Source organism: Bison bison, unplaced genomic scaffold (genome assembly GCF_000754665.1).
Source record: "Bison bison bison isolate TAMUID 2011002044 unplaced genomic scaffold, Bison_UMD1.0 scf7180017864466, whole genome shotgun sequence".
NCBI classification, from domain to species: Eukaryota; Metazoa; Chordata; class Mammalia; order Artiodactyla; family Bovidae; genus Bison; species Bison bison.
The window spans coordinates 8984545-8992992 of NW_011495027.1; the positions used below are offsets into that span (position 1 = coordinate 8984545).

Consider the following 8448-nt stretch of genomic DNA (forward strand, 5'->3'; position numbering starts at 1 on the left):
GCAGGGGATGGTATGGGGAGGGAGGAGGGAGGAGGGTTCAGGATGGGGAACACATGAGAAATAAAGGAATAAAAAATTAAAAATAAATAAATAAATTAAAAAATAAAAAAAAAAGAAAATCATCTCCATAACACGAAAAAGAAAACTGACAAAAACAGTCAACATTTTCCTAACACTAGAAATTAACCAAAGGCTTGCAGCAATCTGGGGAGAGCTTATTCAAGAAAGATGGCTAATCTTGATGAGACCAGCAAACTCTGTGGCATCGATTCTGCCCTTTTCCCATCCTCCCAACACAGTAGACTTGAAAACAAACAGTCCACAAGTCTGGTGAAAACCAGCAGCCTGGTAGTTACCCAAGAGGGGCAGATAAGGGCGACAGTTCCTTTACTACTGCATCCTCAGAGGACTGTTCATTATTTGACATGTCTGGTGGTTTCCTGGAAGACCCCACTCCCAAAGTTATCCTAAGAGTGTACTCAGTGCAAAAAAAGCCTTTTCCCCAAAGGCATTTGTCAAAAACAACTGTAAGCAATTGTACCATGTTATAGGTGACTGAGGCAGAGGATAACAGATGAGACCAACAACAGACTAACCACGAAGTTTAAAAAGAAAAAATGGGGCTTATAAAAGCTCTAAAATATTCCTGACAATCTACGCGGTCAAATGTATGCCCAGAGCCACACACAAGCTGCAGGCTGTGCACATGATCAGGAAGGGCCTGAGAAAGCCCTAAGTGCACACCTCTGGCTAACCTGGAAGCTCTGCACATCAGGAAACAAAGGGTAAAGCTAAGTAACAAATTTCCTGGTTGAGTGTTAAAGCTGTGCCCCAACAAACATACACACAGAGCCTCTAAACAAAACTGGGAACGTACTCATCTCAGGCACTGTCCAATTATCGGCTGACCACTAAGCTAACTGAGTAGAGACATTTCAGTGGCCACACAAGGCAAAGAATATATATTTTACAGAATTAGTTCTGAAAAATCACTCAACTAGCTAACAGCAACAAACAGTAACAAAAACAAATGCTGGGAAAGAAAGAGTATCTAATCATCAGAGCTGCCATATTATTTAAAATGTAGCTTTAAACAGCAACAAAAAAATGACATTTTAAAAATGTATGGCTCATACACATGACAAAAAGGCAAGTGAAACTGTCTCTGAGGAAACGCAGACATTGGACTTAGTGAACAAAGCTACAAATCAGCCATTTTAAACATGTTCTAAGAACTACTAAAGGAAATCTATGTCAAAAGAACTGAAGAAAAATATAAGATGGATGTCTCACAAACAGAAAATATGAATAAGGAGATAGAAATCATGAAAAAGAACAAAATAAAAGCCGAAAAATACAATCATGAAAATGAAAAATTCACTACAAGGTTTCAGCAGCAGATCTGTTGTACAAGAAATACTAAAGAGTATACTTCAGGCTGGAATCAAAGGACAATGGTGAGTAACTTGAATACACATGAAGAATTAATGAGCATGGTACCCAATGTTCACTGCAACATTATGCACAATAGCTAGGGCATGGAAGCAACCTAGATGCCCATCAACAGATGAATGGACAAAGAAGCTGGTTTATATACATATATATACATATATGTATATGTATACACACACACACACAAAATGGACTATGCTGCTGCTGCTGCTAAGTCACTTCAGTCATGTCCGACTCTGTGCGACCCCAGAGACGGTAGCCCACCACGCTCCCCGGTCCCTGGGATTCTCCAGGCAAGAACACTGGAGTGGGTTGCCATTTCCTTCTCCAATGTGTGAAAGTGAAAAGTGAAAGTGAAGTCGCTCAGTTGTGTCTGTGAAAGTGAAGTTGCTCAGTTGTGTCCGACTCTTAGCAACTCCATGGACTGCAGCCTACCAGGCTCCTCTGTCCATGGGATTTTCCAGGCAAGAGTACTGGAGTGGGGTGCCATTGGGCTATAACTCACCCATAAAAAGGAATGCATTTGAGTCAGCACTAATGAGGTAGTTAAACTTAGAGCCTATTATACAGAGTGAAGTAAGTCAGAAAGAGAAAAACAAATATCACATACTAATGCATATATATGGAAACTAGAAAGATGGTACTGATGAACCTATTTACAGGGCAGCAATGGAGATCCAGACATAGAGAACAGACTTATGGACATGGGGGCAGGGAAGGAGAGGGTGGGACAAATGGAGAGAGTAGCATGGAAACATATATACTACCATATGTAAAATAGATAACCAGTGGGGATTTGCTGTATGACTCAGGGAACTCAAACCAACGCTCTGTGGCAACTTAGGGGTGGGATGGGGTGGCAGGTGGGAGAGAAGTTCATAAGGGAGAGGACATATGTATACGCCTGATTCATATTGATGTATGACAGAAACCAACACAACATTGTAAAGCAATTATCCTTCAAAAACAAATTAAAAAAAAAAAAGCATGGGAAAGGTAACTTGATAATATAGAAGTCTAATTTAAAAAAGTGTTGACTGTTTCTTCTCCTGTTGGGAGTTAAAAGCCATGGAAAAACAATTTGCATGGCACAATGAAAAGCAACAATAGAAGAAGAAAGCCAGGAAAAAATTTTAAGACATATAGAGAACAAATAGCAAAATGAAAGACATAAATTCTACATTATTGGAATTAAATGCAAATTAATTGAGTATTCCAATCAAAAAGCAGACATTTGGTAGAATGGGTAAAAGAACACAATCCAACTATATGCTGCTTACAAGGGACATATTTTAGGAACTTCCCTGGTGGTACAGTGGATAAGAATCCACCTGCCAATGCAGACTGCACCGGTTCAATCCCTGGGCCAGGAAGATTCCATGTTGTGGAGCAACTAAGCCCACTGTGCCACAACTAATAGAGCCCGCCAGCAGCAACTACCAAGCCTGTACACCACAACTACTGAAGCCCCTGTGCCCTGAGCCTGCAGACCACAACTACTGAGCCCATATGCAGCAACTACTGAAGCCCATGAGCCTAGAACCTGTGTTCCACAAGAGAAGCCACCACAATGAGAAGCCCTTGCAACACAAAAAAGAGCAGTCCCCACTCACCACAAATAGAGAAAGCCCACACAAGGCAAGGAAGACCCAGTAAAGCCAAAAATAAATTAATTTTTAAAAGGAGACAAATAAAAAAAAATAAAGAAAGAAAAATAAATAAATAAAATAAAAGGAGACAAGATTCAAAGAATTTAAAAGTGAAAGGACAGAAAAAGATATCCAGTGCAAACAGTAACCAAAAGACAGCCACTCTAGCGGTTATATTATTTTCAGACACAAGACACGAAGGGAAAAAAATCATTACTAAAGACAAAGAACGTTTTATAAGAAAAAAGGTTCAATTCATCAAAAATTATGGATAAACTGTAAATATATATACTCCTAACAAAGCCACAAAATACATGAAGAAACTTACAGAATTGAAAGGAGAAATAGACAACAGACAAAAGCAAAAACAGATGGAGACTTCTGTGCCTCACTTTCAGTAACAGAAAGAACCAGATAGGAGACCAATCAGAAAACAGGACTTAAACACTATAAACCAACCAGATCTAACAGGTAACTACAGAATACTCAAAAAAAGCAGAAAACACTTTTTTCTCAAGCATATATAGAACATTCTCCAGTATACAGACCGTATGTTAAGCCATAAAACAACACATTTAAAAGGAATCAGATCATACAAAGTATGTTCTCCAACCACAATAGAATGAAACTAGACATCAGTAACAGAAGAAAATTTGGAAAATTAACAAACACATGGAAATTAAGCAAAAGATTCCTAAATATTCCTTAGATCAAAGAAATCACATGAGAAACCATAAAATATGTTGAGATGAAAACAAAAACACAACACACTAAAACTGATGAGATGAAGTAGCAGCAGTGATTAAAGGGAAATTTATAGCTATATATATCTACTTTAAAAGGAGGTATCAATAATCTAACCATCCATCTTAAGAAACCAGAAAAAGAGCAAATTAAACCCAAAGCAAACAGAAGAAAGGAAACAATAAAGACTATAGCAGAAATGAAAGAGAATTTTTATAAATAAAAACAATGAAATCAAAAGTTGGATTTTTAAAAATACCAACAAAATTGACAAACCTTCAGGGAGGGCTTGATCAAAAAAAAAAAAAAAAAGACAAATTAAACAAGCTAAACCACCACCACCACACCCTATTTTATTGAGCTTCACAGCTACTATCTTTTTTTTTTTTTAAACAAGCTGAAGGTTTATAGTGACCCTGCATGAAACAAGTCTATCAGCACCATTTTTCCAACAGCATTTGCTTACTTTGTGTCTCTGTCACACTTTGGTAATTCTTGCAGTATTTCAAACTTTTTCCACTATTATTTTTTGCTACCTTTGATCAATCATCTTTAATGTTACTATCATAATTGTCTGGGGGCACCAGAAACCATGCTCATGTAAGACAGTAAACTTAATACTGTGTATTCTGGTGGCTCCACTGACTGTTTTCGTATCTCTCTCCCCTCAGGTCTCCCCATTCCCTGAGACACAACAATATTGAAATTAGGCCAGTTAATAATCCTACAATGGCCTCTAAGTGTTCAAGTGAAAGGAAGAGTCAATCAATGCAGCAAGCTTCACTGTTATTTTAAGAACTGCCACAACCACTCCAGCCTTCAGCAACCAACCTCCCTGATCAAATTGAGGCCAAGACCATCAACACTGAGGCAAGACAGTCAACCAGCAGAAAGGCTGCAACTTGATGAATGATAATGCTTAATAATAAAGTTTTTTTAAAGTATGTACACTGTTTCTATGGAGAAGGCAATGGCACCCCACTCCAGTACTTTGCCTGGAAAATCCCATGGACGGAGGAGCCCGGTAGGCTGCAGTCCATGGGGTTGCGAAGAGTTGGACACGACTGAGCAACTTCACTTTCACTTTTCACTTTCATGCATTGAAGAAGGAAATGGCAACCCACTCCAGTGTTCTTGCCTGGAGAATCCCAGGGATGGGGAGCCTGGTGGGCTGCCGTCTCGGGTCGCACAGAGTCGGACATGACTGAAGCGACTTAGCAGCCAGCAGCAGCATACTGTTTCTAAGACATAATGCTGTCACACACTTAATTCACTTCAGTATCATATAAACATAACTTGTATATGCACTGCGAAACCAAAAAATTCACATTACTTGCTTTACTGTGGTGATCTGGAACCAAACCTAACTATCTCAAGGTATGCCTGTATTACAATCAAGAATGAAAGGCCAGTTTTAATACTGGCTTTATAACAAGAAATACAAAGGATTATAAGGGAAGGGTACAAAAAACTGAATGGCAAGGCATAAAGTAACTCACATGAAATGGACGAATTTCTGGGGGTAAAAAAAGCAAACTGCCAGAACTGATTCAAGAAGACACTGGAAATCCCAAATGTCAAGAGATTAAGTGATGAAAAAACTTCCCACTAAAAAAGCAAGGACCAGATGGCTTCTCTGGTGACAGCTACCTTTAAACCAAACACGCAAAGAATTGACACCGATCCTTGTCAAACACAGGAAAACAAAATTACAGATAATATCCCTTACAAATAAACTCACAAAAACCTTTTTTCTTGTGTGTATGTTTCTTGAAGATATATCATCTAGACCCTTTTGTCCTCCTGATGAACTGATTATTCTTCAGACCTGCTGCACAGCCACCTTCCTTGCATCTCCCTGCACCATCATCATTTTCCTGTGCTAAATCTTATTTCCTGGATCCCTCCTCTTTTTGATTCACCCAATCATTCTGATAGAGCCCGGGTCCTCTAGTAAATTACTGAGAGAGATGGTGCATTTGAAGTAAATATTCGAACAACCTCATATGTTCTATGTATTTACTCCCACATTTGACAGCTTTGGGAAGATACAGAATTAGTAGTTTGGAAATAAATTTTCCTTTAGGATTCTGAGGCATTATTTCATTATTGATTATTTTTCCAAAGATACTGATTCCTAATCTCTATTATATTGTCCATAAACAAAAGTTTTTAGGAATTTCCCTGTTTCTGATGCCTGAAATTCTATCATGTTGCTTGGTTTTTTTTCGAGTCACTATGCTGTGCATGCTATGAATCCTTTTAATGTGGAAACTCAAGATTTTTGTGGAATTATTCTTAAATAACTTCCTCCATCCATTTCCTCCCATTCTGTAATTCTGATTTTTCATATGTTGAACTTGCCAAGAGTGATCCTCTAGCTTTATTTTCTCTTACAACTCACAACTCTTTTGTCCTGTTTTGTGAAAGCTTTTCTCAATTTTACCTTTCAACATTCTACTAGAAATTTAACATCCTAAATTTCTAACTCTTCTGTTAAGTATTTCATATTCTAAATGTCTAAGAGCTTGTTTTCTAAGGATTGACTCTTCATAATATCCTTTCTCATTTCAAAGTTATAATTATCCCCTTATTTCCAAAATTATCGGTAACTTTTTAAAGTTTTCTTTTAAAACTTAAGTTTTAAAACTATTATAATAAAGTTTCTACCCACTTCCTCTTAGTCATCCTTAATCTCATATTTTAAAATGAAAAAAGGTTTAAAATAAAAAACCTAAAAGTTGTCTAGTCAATGAACCCAGAGACTATCACACAATTATAAATGAACTCTGACACAGAAAGACTGATACTATCACTTATATATGGAATCTAAAATACGATACAAATGAACTCACTCCCAGAAACATTAAAAGAAAAAAAAAATTTACAGGTTGCAGCAGGGAAGGGAGGACTAGATTGAGTTTGGGGTTGGCAGAGCAGGTTACTATGTATGGAGTGCATCAACAGAGTCCTATACTATGTAGCACACAGAACTATAGCCAATATCCTATGGTAAACTATAACGAAAAAGATTAAAAAAAAAAGTTGCCTTGGAATTCTCTGTTAATAGGTAGTATCAATGTAAGATGATCAGTCTGATGATTTCCCTGGTGGATCCTCGTCTATTATTATCTGTTGGTCCCTCTTCCTCATCAGTTTGCTATAATAGAATGACTCTTCCAATCCTGCCTTTGGGGGCAGAAGCTTGATGTTAGTATTTTCAGAACCAGGAGGAAAGAGACTCGGTGATTCCTAGTTTAACATGTAAAATTTTTCTCAATTCTGTTTCTGAGTGTGACACTCTTAACCTGAGCTTGCCTACTGTTCAAGAATAGAGTATCAGAGAGGAAACCTTGATAAAGGTAAGAAATATCTTCTTGGCACCATGAGGGTTGTTAATTTGTTATTAACTCTTAGACAATTCTTTTAAGGTACCTGCAGCCACTAATTCCTGAAGCACCACAGTGTTCAACAGCACAATTCTAGACCATTCTAGGCCTTTCCCACCAAAAGTGGAAAGTTGAGTTTTCTTAGTGGTACAAAGTTGCTGCTTTCCAGCTTCCAGAGTTTTACTTCTGTGATCAACTTTCCAGTTTTTTCCTTGATACCCTATGATTTAAAAAAAAATTATTATAATTCTACAAGGGGGTTGATTTCAAAATAAATGGTTATTTAATCCACTATGTTTAAAAAGATATGCATTTCACCAGTTTTGATATGGCATGTCTTCTTCACTGTTGCTCCTTTTTAAATAGTATGAAATTTAGGCTCAAGTTTGAGTAGGATACAGTTTTAATCACCCAAATAGTTAAAATCACTTTAGCTTTAACAACTAGCTTTTCTATAATGTAGTCAAAATATATTGACTTACACAATTTCTCTTATTTAAAATTTCAAATTCTCTTTGAAGCCCAAGACATTAAAAAAAATTTTTTAATTGACATAAATTGGAAAAAATGTGTATTTATTGGGAACAAAGTTTGACATATACCTGTTAGATAAAGCATATTGCTATCCAAATCTTCATAGCCTTAATTTTTGTTTACTTAATCTATTAAATTCTGAGAAGTAATTTAAAATCTCCTGAAAAAGACTGATGTTACCAATTTCTCTAAAAACACTACTTCATGTTTCAATGCTATTTGAGTTTATCAAATGCTCAAGCCTACTATTGTTTAGTGGTCTAATTTTTTATTAATTAAAAAAAATTCTCTTTTTCTCATTCAAAGGTTTTGGACTAGAAAAGTTTTAGCCTTTGCTTGATATGAATGTCTAGTATTATTTTTGCCATTCATTTCAAACATTTGCTATTTTTACTTAGATAAAACTCTTATCAGTTCTGTTCAGTTGCTCAGTCGTGCCCGACTCTTTGCAACCCCATGAATCGCAGCACGCCAGGCTTCCCTGTCCATCACCAACTCCCGGAGTTCACCCAGACTCACGTCCATTGAGTCAGTGATGCCATCCAGCCATCTCATCCTCTGTCGTCCCCTTTTCCTCCTGCCCCCAATCCTTCCCAGCATCAGAGTCTTTTCCAATGAGTCAGCTCTTCGCATGAGGTGGCCAAAGTACTGGAGTTTCAGCTTTAGCATCATTCCTTCCA

General features: G+C 37.2%; 1 protein-coding gene across 24 annotated transcripts in view; it reads right to left on the reverse strand.

Annotated features, from left to right (window-relative positions):
* The window catches only part of ZNF644 (zinc finger protein 644), a 99867-nt gene that overhangs the window by 76280 nt on the left and 15139 nt on the right, over nt 1–8448 (reverse strand). For 5 of the 24 annotated variants that reach the window (XM_010860414.1, XM_010860398.1, XM_010860393.1 and 2 more), the window contains exon 2: nt 7281–7454. The exons of the other annotated variants lie outside the window; for them this stretch is intronic. The gene's annotated coding sequence lies outside the window, so the exon portion shown is untranslated. The remainder of the gene's footprint in view (nt 1–7280; nt 7455–8448) is intronic. 24 annotated transcript variants of the gene reach the window in all.